The 13395-nt window shown below is 39.4% G+C and overlaps 1 protein-coding gene across 1 annotated transcript in view; it reads left to right on the top strand.

The window, feature by feature from the left end:
* FSTL5 (follistatin like 5) overlaps positions 1 to 13395 on the top strand; it is a 525582-nt gene that overhangs the window by 226258 nt on the left and 285929 nt on the right. The gene's annotated exons all lie outside the window — the stretch shown is intronic.

Genomic DNA, 13395 nt, shown 5'->3' with positions numbered 1-13395 from the left:
ATGCAGAGGCAAAAGCAGCAGCATGTTGGGCTGCCATTCACAGGAGCCAGCGCTCTGCAGGTTAGCTCCTCCAGTGTGGCTGTACTGCCCTGAGTCCCAACCACTGGGGCAGGCACCTGGATCACTGGCAGCTGTCCCTCGAACAGGAGACTCAGATTGCTACATGGAGGGGACTCCTTTCTGAGAGTGTGCAAGCCACTTGCACACGCTAGTATGACCAGAGACAGCTACTGGTGAGTCTGGTGCCCGCCCCAGTGGGCTGGGCTGGCAGAGGTACAGCCAGGCTGGAGTAGCTGCCCGTGCCGGACACTGGCTCCTGCGAGCGCCAGCCTGACACATTGCTCCCGGTAGAGCCCTGCAACTCTGTGGATATTCAATTTATATATATGGATATAAATTTTGTGTCTTCTTAGGGCTCTACCTTAGACCAGAACAGAACACTCTTCTTTGCTACTCAGGCGGCAGTCAGGAACTGGTCTGCTCAGCTCCTGCAGCTCCTTTTAACTGAGCCTGCTGTGCTGTAATTGGTTGCTCCCTGCAGCTTTTCTAGTCAGGTCAGGATGATCCAGGTTCACTGTTCTTTTTCCTGGGTAGTAGGTGGGCCTGGGTCCCTCCACCAGCCACTAGGGCAGTGGCCTAAGCCCCAGGAAGGGGATAAGACTATTTGCTAGAAGCCTGACAAAGGGGTTGGAATTCAAACAGCCCAGAGACAGGCCTGAGGCCTCCTTTAAATGTATACATAAAATTAGTTTCATGTGGTTTTACATTTCTTGAACTGGAGAAACAGAGTGAAACGTGGCCAAATTCACAAGGTATTATTCTGTTTCCAAATAAAATGTAAACAAACACTCTCTTCCCACATATTTGTATTTATTTATTTATTAGCAGGGATCGTTTGTGAGGATTTGTAGGAAACTGAAGATTGGGAAGATAAGGGATAGCTTATGCAGGCTAAATCCTCTTTTCTATCCCTCTTCACATTCCCTAAAGACAACAGAAGATAAATGAGAGATTTTAGGAGTGTTGGATGGTGTGAAACTATATGGGACTTTGCCAAACACTGAAACCAGCTCAGTCCAAAATGTTCACAAATGTCACTGAAACTTTAATTGACACTGTATGAAGTTGCAGGTTGACTGAACTTAAGTTTCGTTTTGCAAAAAATAGGATTTCATATTAAAAGATTCCTGTAGTTTTCATTTATGTTCAGTACTCAAAGTGTTCACAATAAAAACGAGAAATGGGCTGTTACATCTCTTACTATAACATTGCTTGGTATTAAAAAGTAAGCACTTGCAAAGGACCATAGTGGCGTGCCCACATTTTTCCTCCTCCTCCTCATCCTTTAAAGAGGAAATAACTGTGGTAATTACAACTGTTAAAAGCAATTTATCAAATAGGTTACACAGTGAAATTGATCATTTTAACTGAATAATCAATTCACTTTTTTTTGTATGAGCAGCTTTGAGCAAATATTTATCAGATACATTGTTCATCAAAGGGTAAAATTTGTTCCATAATTTCTCTCACTCTCATGCACTTATATAACTTTTTCAGTGTATTTTACTAACTCTAGAAGTAACTGTGGTATCTCTTAGTAAGAGGTGGCTTCTTAACAATGACTGCACTCAAAGGGGTAGCTCAAGGGTTAGTTACAGTGCCAACACTGAACTTATTCTAAATGTGTGTTTATGGCTTAGCAGACTGACAGACCAAATAACACATTAACTGTCAAATCAGTTTCTTTTTCTTTTTTTGGGGGGGGGGAGGGGAGGTGGATTCTTCATTTTACTTAGGTTGTTATTTAATAATTAAGTGAAAGGAGACACTCCACAGATACACCTGTGGATGATCTCTGTGTTAGTAATTAAGTTAATTATGTGGTTTTTTTTGTTCCTCTGACACAATATTTTCAACTGATAACCAGATTATTTTTGTACATTTAATGGCTCAGTGAATTGGTAAGCCATACCATACTAATTTTCTTCTATAATTTCAGCTGAATAGTTGTAATATTAAATTTGAGTGTTCTGAAAAACACACCTTTCTGGGCTAGAAAATGGAGAATTAAGTCTACAATTCCTCTGAGTAAGTGATTATTGTAATACCCTGCTGTGACATACCCAGGTACAATCTAGACTAACAAGTAGCTGTATCACCCCTGCCCTCTAACTTGGGACACCTTTTACAATGCTTTGCTGCTGTAGCTTCTAGCTCTGACTGCTCCAACAGCCTCCAGCAATCAAGTCACTTCCAGCTATGTCTGCATGTGCTGCAGCCAGCCAACCACCCTTTAGCTCTTACCTGGCTTTGCTATACTGAAGGGTGACCCCAACACTCTCAGTCTTAGATTTCCCCCCAGAAATGTATGTCCTGTACTACTCTCTTCTGAACTATACAAGTTCATATAAAGTCCATTATTGCTTTAATTGAAATAATATGCATATAATCTGCCACTCTAAATGGAGTTTCCCTAACACTTAATAATTTAAACACACTGGGTTAGATAAAACAATAAAACAAGTATATTACTTAAAAATCTCTCTCTTTGTAGTTAAGTAAAAACAATTAGGAATAAAAGTCAGAAATGGTTACAAGAAACTAAAGATAATGCTACTAGTGCCTAACTTAACAAACTATGTTAAATTCAAAGCAAAGTTTTCTCACAATTTAGCAGTCTTACTGACCAAACTTCTTAGGTCAGGACCCCTTTCTCCCAGTGTTCAACTAATTTTTCCTTTGTCGCTTCTGGTGCTGTGAATGCGATGGGGGAGGGGGAGAAGAGGGGGATGTCTTGGGGTGTTTGCCCCTCCTTTTTGTGGAGTCTGTCTCCTGAATCTCAGCTGGAAATATTTTTCAAGGGGGGAGGTGGGGCACTAAGGTTCTATAGGGAATGATGTTTCCTGCTGCTTTTCCTCAACTGTTGAAGCTTCTTTTGTTTCCATTCCTGCTTGATGAGTGTTTACTGCATGCAAGTTAAGCAGAGCACACATTCCTTTATTTGTGGCATATCTGTTTGTCAACCTTAGTTTGAAACCTGTTAAGAACACCAGACACTTGAATCTTACAACTTCACATACAATGTTTCCAGGCACATTTTATCAAGACAATAATGACCAGCAAATTATGAATTTCAAATCACACCTCACAAGGCATACTTTGTACAAAAGTTATTACAATAGTGTGTAAACATGGATACATTCTGTCACACCTGCTCACTTTGTTTGAAGTGCTAGTGAAAAGGGAGTTTTTCAAGAACGGGGAAGTGAGGAGGGGGCTAGATACACTGAACATTCCTTAAACTACTTTAAACTTAAAGCCAAAAACTCCCCCTAATAAAAACAAAAGAACAACAAAGGAACAAGCTTCAGGAGCTAAAAGATACAATGTAGACAGAAGTCCAGAAATGGAGTGGGGGCTGTCCAGTTTATTGCACACAATGCAGCATGCATGATTATTTGCCCTGTGGGTAGGTGCAAGGAGTTTCTGGCCCTCAGAGACTGTGTACGGGATTTGGAGACCAGAGTGGCTGAACTGGAGGAGCTAAGGGAGACAGAGAGGTACATAGATGAGATTTTTCAGGACACAGCAGAACAGTCCCACCCCTAGTCTGACAGCCTCTGTTTTGTTGAGGAGGATGAAAGTCTCAGGGAAGGAGAACATCCAACTGGAGCAGAGGGAAAAGATACCATAGTTGGGGTCCTTCTTCCAGATGATGATGTGGTATCCTCTCGCACTGAGGATACCTCTCCAAAGGAGGGACCTCCAGTTATTAGGAAGACACGGATATTAGTAAAGGGTGATTCAGTCATTAGAAACATAGATAGCGGGGCTTGTAATGACTGGGAGAACCACATTATGACTTGCCTGCTTAGTGTGAAGGTTGCAGATCTCTTGAGACATCTAGATAGGCCTATGTGTAGTGCTGGGGCCATGGTTGTGGTACATGTAGGTGCCAATAACTTAGGGGAGGATAAGAGAGAGTCCTGGAGGCCAAATTTAGACTGCTAGGTAAGAGATTGAAATCCAGGACCTCTATGATAGCATTCTCAAAAATGCTCCTAGTTCCATGTGCGGGGCCAGTTAGACAGGCAGAACTGCAGGGTCACAATGTGTGAATGAGACGATGGTGTAGGGAAGAGGGGTTTAGATTTATTAGTAATTGGGGAACCTTTTGAAAATGAGGAGCCTATACAGGAAGGATGGGCTCCACCTAAACCAAAATGGTACCAGATTGCTGGCACTTAAAATGAAAAAGGGCTGGGGGGAAAGCCGACTGGTGTGGAGGAGCATGTGGTTTGGGCAGTGACATCCCTTAGGGGAGCATTTATTAATGGAAATTCTCTATGTCTGTAAGGAGAAGAGGATGGAAGATGATAAAATACTGGTAGGATCTGATGAGAAACAGTCAAATGAAAAAGATCCCATTCAATTACATCATGTAATGGTAGACAACTGAAAAGTGGCAAGTTTTTAAAGTGCTTATATACCAATGCTAGAAGTCTAGATAATAAGATGGGTGAACTAAAGCGCCTCATATTAAACAAGACATTGATATAATAGGCATCACAGAAACTTGGTGGAATGAGGATAATCAATCGGACACAGTAATACCAGGGTACAAAATATATTGGGAGGACAGAACAGGTTATACTGGCGGGGAAGGGGCATTACATGTGAAAAAAGCATAGAATCAAATTAAGTAAAAATCATAAATAAATCAAACTGTACCATTGAATCTCTATAGATTAGAGCATGGAATGACTCTAATAAGAATATAGCAGTAGGGATATATTACCAACCACCTGTCCAGGCTGGTGATAGTGACTGTGAAACACTCAGATTACAGAGGCTATTAAAATAACGCAATAATAATAATGGGGAATTTCAACTATCCCCATATTGACTGCTTACCTGTCACTCAGGACAGGAAGCAGAGGTAAAGTTTCTTGACACCTTAAATGACTGCTTCTTGCAGCAGCTAGTCCTGGAACTCACAAGAGGAGAGACAATTCTTGATTTAGTTCAAAGTGGAGCACAGGATCTGGTTCAAGAGGTGAATATAGCTCGGCCACTTGGTAATAGTGACCATAATATAATTAAATTTTACATCCCTGTGTTGGGGTAAACACCATAGCAGCCCAGCACTGTAGCATTTAATTTCAGATACCAATAAATCAGATTTCAGATACCAGTAAATCCATGATATGCCCACATCTTGAATACTGTGTGCAGATGTGATCACCCCATCTCAAAAAAAGATATATTGGAATTGGAAAAGGTTCAGAAAAGGGCAACAAAAATGATTAGGGGTATGGAATGGCTTCCGTATGAGGAGAGATTAATAAGAGTGGGACTTTTCAGCTTGGAACAGAGACAACTAAAAGGGGATAAGATAGAGGTCTATAAAATCATGACTACTTCTCACAACAGAAGAACTAGGGGTCACCAAATGAAATTAATAGGCATCAGGTTTAAAGCAAACAAATAAAAGTATTTTTTCACACAAGGCACGGTCAACTTGTGTAACTCCTTGCCAAAGGATGTTGTGAAGGCCAAAACTATAACAAGGTTCAAAAAAGAACTAGAAAAGTTCATGGAAGATAGGTTCATCAATGGCTATTAGCCAGGATGGATAGAGATGGTGTCCCTAGCCTCTGTTTGCCAGAAGCTGGGAATGGGCAATGGGATAGATCACTTGATGATTACTTGTTCTGTTCATTCCCTCCAAAACACCTGGCATTGGGCGCTGTCGGCAGGCAGGATACTGGGCTAGATGGACCTTCGGTCTGATCTGGTGTGGCTGTTCTTATGTTCTAAAGTGTATCCTAAAAGATCTGTGGATTCTAGGTTCTTTTGTAGAAGGTATCGTAGGTCTATAAGGGGTCTGATTCTCCTTTGACTTAATTTTTATGCTGGTGTAACTCTTCTCTGGATTTCCGTGGAGAATGCTATTCTGACACCAGCACAATTGTGAGCAATATCAGGCAAAATTGTCTAGATTACATTGACAGTATGAAGCTCAGGGTAAGTCCACAGAAACCCACCCTTACATTTTTCTTTGGTAGATTTGTTCTCTACACTTAGATGAAATGTCGACTCATCCTTATAGTTTAATATAATTAGCATATAACTCACTTTGTTGGTGGGCAGCTTATTGGTGGTGGTGAACACTTATCTAATAAATACTTTTTATCCAAGTATCCCAAAGTGCTTTACACACTTAAAAACTGCACACACCTATCTTCCACCCATTGTTGAAAAGCAGCCATCAGTTGAGTAGAAGACTGTAATTTTAAAATAATAACAAAAACACAAAACAACAATTTAAGGACAGAAAGTCTAGAAGAAAATATAACCAACACAAACTACCACAGGGGAATTTTTGAAAAAAAAAATTACCCAGTTAGAATTTAGTGAGAAAAAGTGAGGACCAGGAAGACAGAAAACCCCTCATGGCAGGAAATAGTTTGAGCAACTGTAGGCATGTTTTTTTTCCTGATTGTCTTTGAAATTGCTTTGGTTTTATTCCTTCTCTTAAATGGATTCTTCCCCCCACCTTCAGAATTGTAGTAAATAGAACTATTTTTTTGGAACAAATGCATATGCTAACATGAATACATAATTCCTTTCAGAATTCTTCCCTTCCCCCTTCCACTCTCCCCCACCCCAAGTTGTCTACACTGATTGAAGTCATGAATGCACAAAGGAACGGTCCTTTTGGGGATGTGGTTCAAACTATGATGCCTATAGAGACTACATAATAAGAGATGTCATAGGATCATTAGGTTAGGTGGTAGCTCAAGATTCTGTTACAACGAGAATTTGAATCCAGTAGGATTATAATAAATGAATCAGTGTATTCATAGTCAAAAAGAAAACTAAAATAATATCTAATATCTATTATTAGATATTAGACACAGTTAACTTACCTAGAGGGAGAGGCAGTGTGACCTAATGGAAGAGCACTAGACAGGGACTCAAGAGACCTGTCATTTTAATTTAGGTGGAATGTATGAGGCCAAAGAGTAAAAGGTGTTAACATGACCCTGAAACTGTCCAATATTAAACAGTTTTAAACAAGGTTTGTGGTCTGGTATAAAAAGACTTCATCCTGCTTAGTGACATGGTAGACACAACATTAAACATTTTTATAATCTTTTATTAAAGATACAGAAAAAGAAGGGGGAAGAGCTTAAAGTGGTTGAAATGTAAAGTATTAAGTGAGGCTTTTATATTAATAAGATCCCATGCTCCCTTTCCCTTCTGCTGTAGAGAGTCTTTGGGGGATGGGGAGGGAGACATGTTTGACAATCTCTTACATAATATTAAAGATGATGATAACTGTCACTTTTGGAGAAAAGGGAAGAAATTAGTTGATGGGCTGGGACTGTTGTTGTTAAAGTTCAGTTCAATTTCCTAGAAGACTCAACAAAACATATACACACAAAGGGGTAAATAAAAGAACAAAAAACAGAAGATAGAAAATGCTGCTTTTGTCTCTGGTTTTGATTCTCACTTGCAACCTCACTGCTGGAAAAACACAGGCATGGCACATTCTCTTATCAGCCACTCTGAGACATGACTAACTTGTACCAGCATTGGGCTGCTTCAGGCACTGATTTGAGCTACTTCTTTCGGTTCACAGGCTGATATCAGTGTTGCAAACTATGCAGTCTTGGCCAGCTAAGCCAGACTCTTATTAGATAAAAGGAGAAAGAGAAGAAATAAGGTGGGGAAGGAGAAGGACACAAAGGTGTGTTCAGGTCGCAATGTCATCTGGCTTCCTCCCTGGCCCACTCTGGTCAGGACATCTTTTAGAATTAGGATAAAGAAGATCATGGCTGTGTTAGCCATAATGGTGATGCTTACTTCTTCCCTGCCCTTCAGTAAGCCAGCATCGAGACAGCGAGCTTTTTCTCCACTATTGTTTTCTTTGTTTGTTTGTTTTTTGAGGATCCCAAAAATGAGTGATGGGACAAATAGCCTATCCCCTCATTATTTTATCCACCAATTAGGCCTAATTCCCAAAATACCAATTTTGGTTCATTAATTTCCGGTTCCACGCTTTTCTTCTTTACCATGCATGCTGTATAATAGGCCTTTTTGTTTGGACTAATTCAGCCTTTGTCTACCTTTTTCATCTTTTTCCACCAACATTTGTTGTTGCAGTTGATTGAATCATTTTATAAATTTTTGCCCACTTTTCCAGAGTTTACCACAGCGGGTGTAGGTCAGGTAGGCCCCAATTATTACAATAGATTTTGGTTCTATTCCTAACTTGGCCACTGGTCTGCTAGTTGACTTTGGGCAACTCATGTCACCTCTTTCTGCCTCAGTTTCCCCCTCTATAAAATAAGGATGATGATGCTTGCCTCCATTTTGTAAAGTGCATTGGGATCTACGTATAAAAAGCATTAAATGGTGGTTATAGGAGAGTTTATAGATATTCTTTGTTTAATTTTATCATGTTTGTCTTTGATCTGAGTTCTTTTAGTTAAAGGTTCTATTCTCTAATATTTCCAGAACTCTAAGATAAAGAAGAAATTCCTGTGTCTTCAAGGATTATCTTGAAATAACATCATATATTTCAGTTCAGTGAGTGAAAGGAAGCACACCAGCAGCAAGCCTCGCCAGGTGGCCCTTTTTAATATGTTGTCCTTAAATTTCAATCACAACTCATCTGGAATACGAACAACTTGATGAACACAATGTAGTAACTTTGTGCAGTGTACAGAAATATTTTATCTCAATGTTGTTTCAAAAAGAGATTGTGTGATTCCTCAAATAACTAAATCTGTTAATAAATAATTATACTTTGTATAGAAAGTGCCATTGAACAAAAAAGTCACATTTTCTTTGGGAGAAATGAGTGCCAATATTATCAGGGATCTTTATATCCAGTAAAACCTCAATTATCCAGAGGATTCTAGGGACAACTCAGATCTTCAAGTAGTCAAAGGAGCTGAACAGATGCCCATCCCTGAACACACATTTCAGCAGGTTACCCTGGTTATAACCATTTTGAGACAAACAATCCCCCATTTTAAACAAGATCAGGTCCTCCAAAGGAACTGGAAGGATGAGTGGTAAACTGGTTTTGGCCAAACGGGACAGTTCCCCTGTCTCATACACAGGTTTCTAGGAGAGAAGTGGTTCTCAAGCAAGGCAGAATTATGGTTCAAACTCTACTTACTTCTGAAAATTCCAAGGCACATTGCCCTGTTTTACACTACCCTTTTTATCAAACAGGGAGCAGGAGAGTTGTTCTAGGATATGATAACCACATATACTGATATCCTCAAATTACCATAAAAAGGTAGTTGGCTGAGACATTTTCACGTGACATAACATTTTTGCAATCTTGTTTTTGCAACTGACTCTTGGTTGAAACAAGGTCAAATTAAATCAAGAAGCAGGCAACTGTGTTGTCCTATTTGATATATTTCATAACTTATTCTGCCCAAATGCTACGCTTTCTTTTCTGCTCCTTCCTTAAGAGCAACAAAAATGATTAAAGGTCTAGAAAACATGACTTATGAGGAAAGACTGCAAAAATTGGGTTTGTTTAGTCTGGAGAAGAGATGACTGAGAGGGGACATAAACATTTTTAAATATGTAAAAGGTTATTATATAGTTGGGAAGGAGGAAAAAAAATTCTTAACCTGTGAGAAAAGGATAAGAAGCAATGAGTTTAAATTGCAACAAGGGAGGTTTAAGCTGGACATTAGGAAAAACTTCCTAATGGTCAGAGTGGTTAAGCACTGGAATAAATTGTCTAAGGAGCTGTGGAATCTCCATCATTGGAGATTTTTAAGAACAGGTCTAAATATTACTTAGTCCTTCCATGTGTAACCCACACACCTCCTGAGTTGTGCCTTTGGCTATCACCATGAAAATCTACCTAAGTTTGGCCTCGTTATAAGCCTTCAGAAAATCACAGCTTGCACATGCAGTTATATACAGCTTCACAGCTAAAATATCTCAAGAGTCCATCTGCTGATTCTGGGCTGCTGAGGGCCACGTTGGGACTAGACACCAGAAATGGGAGCAGGGAGTGGTTTCTTCTACGTTCTCAATGGCCTCTGTGCCAGCACCCACACCATGTAAAGGAGGAAGCAGCCTGATTTGAATGAAGTGGGGACAAGAGCTGGGCCTCGAGTGGAGTGGGAGTGCTTTATTTTGCAATCTCAGTAGTGTTCTTTTAATGTCATTTGTTGTCTGAAATTTAATATTTATATCACAGAAGTGCCTTTGCGCATCAGCTTTTATGGAGTTGCAAGCCTTGCTTACGTCTCTTAGTTAGGTAGTAGCTTGGGTTGCAGGCTTTAGTTAGAATAATGAGAGCCAAGGTGGAGCCTATGGTTTAAATACACAGACTAAGCGTGGGACTTGCAGGATCCTTTGGATTCAAACTTTTCCAGGGGAAAAAGCCAGTAACAGTGTGAGGTGGTCTTTGCCACCTCCATTTCACTGCTGCCAGGACAGGGTGCCTCAAGAAGTTTTGCTATTTTAAAATTACAAGATTATAGTAATGTTGCAGCCATTTAACCAAAAACCCAAATGTCTATCTCCATCCTCACTCTCCATTCACAAGACAGAGTGGAGCGAAACAAGAGAGATGTCATAAGTTTGTTTTGATTTAATCAGATCCTGTGCCCCAATTGCTAATCAGGCCTTCTGAATAGGTAGATGCTAGATAACTTCATATCTCTAAATTAATGTAACTGAAAAATGTGTGCATTTCAAAATAAAGTAATCTAGATAGCAACATACCATTTCCTTGAGTTGTGCCCTTAACTAATTATTCCATTTCTGGCTTGTGACTAATGGACAAGATAGATGAAATTACATATCCAAACTGATACCTGTGGAGCTGAATTTAAATAAATGTTTTCCATTTTGACAGAAACATCTTTCATGACTTGTTCGCATAGTCTTTAGTCAGTTTCATTTGTGTCTCTCTGAAATAGAGGCAGAATCATATTCATAGTATGGAATAGAATAGAAACTATGTACCTTTTTTGTTAGAAAGGCTTATATGTGAATGAGGGCTCTGTTCTGAAGGCCAAAAGGTGAAATTAAAACTCAAAGGAAAGACAAGCTTCACTGTTTAAAAAAAAAAAAATCTGGGACCAAATTATAGTAGCTGTAGATTCAAATCCTTTTTAATCACACACTTTTGCATCAAACCACAAATGAAGGCTAGCAGTATAAAATTGCAATTGAAGACAGCCTGTAACACCTTTACCTCAGCTGTTAGGTCAACAACCTCCTTTGTAGTTGTACAGAGATCTTGGTTTGAAACATTTATTTCTTAGTAGTGAAGCTAGAATAAAATGATTGATCTACTCTCGTAGGATAACTTTTATGCCATCTTCTGTAAGAGAAAACCGTGATCCAGATGTTGCTTAGAAATGACTTGTCACAACATGCCTACGTGTGTCATCCCATACTTATGAAACAAATCACACATCAGAAAGTAAGCTACTGTAAACTTATCTCAGGCTGACTTTCCTTTCACATTGGCATGGCTCCAGTGACTGGTGTGAGAGAAGAATCAGGTTCTTTATATTGCACACAGTGCAAAAATGTTAATTAGCATAATAGTATTTTTTTTATTTTTATCCCCCAAATCAGGAATTACAGATTTAAGGCACTTTTAACTTTACCCTTTGTACAATGGTTGTTGGGGAGATATGTTCAGGTCTTTCATTACATAATCACATAACATTAAAGAATATGACACATTGTGGTATGCATACTGCAGCTCTTTATTTTAAAAATGAGCTGTGAATGCAGTAGTGTTTAACACTGAAGTTGCATTACATTACAATATTAGATGCATTAATTGACTTTTATTTTAATGATCCTTAATTTGTTTTGTAGATGTAATTTGTACAGAACTAGTACCCAATGCCAAAGTATTGTACCATTTGCTTGGTAGTGAATTCTACAGCTAAGATTTTTTTCATTCTCATAGCTTTCCAAAATATTCTCCTTTCGGGCTAATGTTCCATTTGTTTGTGAAAGCCAATTTTTTAAAATTTTGATTTAAAGTTCAAAGAAAAAATACTAACCTATTTCTGAAGTGTGTTTGGCTGAAAAAAAAGAGTTTGAAACTCATTGTGTAAATATTGCTAATTTTACATTACATAGGAACAGCCACAGAGAAGGGTAACAAAGGTGTGACAAGATTATGGTGATTAACAGATTGCTCAGGCAGTGATGCAGTAAGGAGGGCTTTGGGATATATGGCCACGGGGAGACATTCATGGACAGAGGACTGTTGTCTCGGGATGGACTTCACCTGAGTAGGGAGGGAAATAGACTTCTAGGATGGAGGCTGGGACAACTGATTAAGAGAGCTTTAAACTAGGAATTGGGGGGAGATGATTGAGAGATGTCCAGGTAATCTCCATGCTGGATTTTATCATTGAGAGGGAAGAAAGCGAAGCAAGAAAGGATACTGTCGTGGGCAGGAGAATGGACATACGGAGAAAGGGGACTGTGGATACAACTCTAATAGGTGATACTGACAGTAGAACGTCTGGGCCTAATCGGGTAAAGAATGTGAGTGAAGCCAAACAGCAAGAATGAGGGTGTTTGTACACCAGTGCGAGGAGCCTAGGTACCAAAATGGAGGAACTAGAATTACTAGTGCAGGAAGTGAAATTGGCTATTATAGGGATGACTACTATTCCACCATGTTTCTGTTATGACTGGAGTATAGGTATTGAAGGGTATGTGCTGTTTAGGAAAGACAGAAATAAAGGCAAAGCTGGTGGAGTAGCTTTGTATATCAATTATGAGGTAGACTGTAAAGAAATAAGAAGTGATGGATGAATAAGACAGAGTCTATCTGGGCAAAAATCACATTGGGGAAGAAATCTACTAGAGCCTCCCCTGAGATAGTGCTTGGAGTGTGCTATAGATCGCTGGATCTGATTTGGATATGGATAGAAACCATTTTAATGTTTTAATGAGGTAAATACTAATGGGAATTGTGTGATCATGGGAGACTTTAACTTCCCAGATATAGACTGGAGGGCAAGTGCTAGTAATAATAATAGGGCTCAGTTTCCTGGCTTCCCGTCACTTTTAGATCCACAGGTCTTCAGTTCTAAAACACTCCCTACTAATTCCTTATTTTGAAGTTGGCCCTTTAAATGCAAAAACCTTGAGCCCAATCTATTTTTGTTTATCTCCATTTGTACTTTAAACTGATATTGTGCTAGATGATCGCTCGCAACCAAGGTTGTCCCCTACAACCATTTCTTCTGATGAGATCCCGCTCCACTCACCCAATACCAAATATAAAATGGCATCCCTCTTGTTTGGTGTCAGCAACTGCTTGGTGAAGGAATCGATCAGCTATCGTATCATAGGAAAATA

This window comes from Chelonoidis abingdonii, chromosome 5 (assembly GCF_003597395.2).
Source record: "Chelonoidis abingdonii isolate Lonesome George chromosome 5, CheloAbing_2.0, whole genome shotgun sequence".
NCBI lineage: Eukaryota > Metazoa > Chordata > Testudines > Testudinidae > Chelonoidis > Chelonoidis abingdonii.
This window is presented reverse-complemented; position numbering and strand designations above follow the sequence as displayed.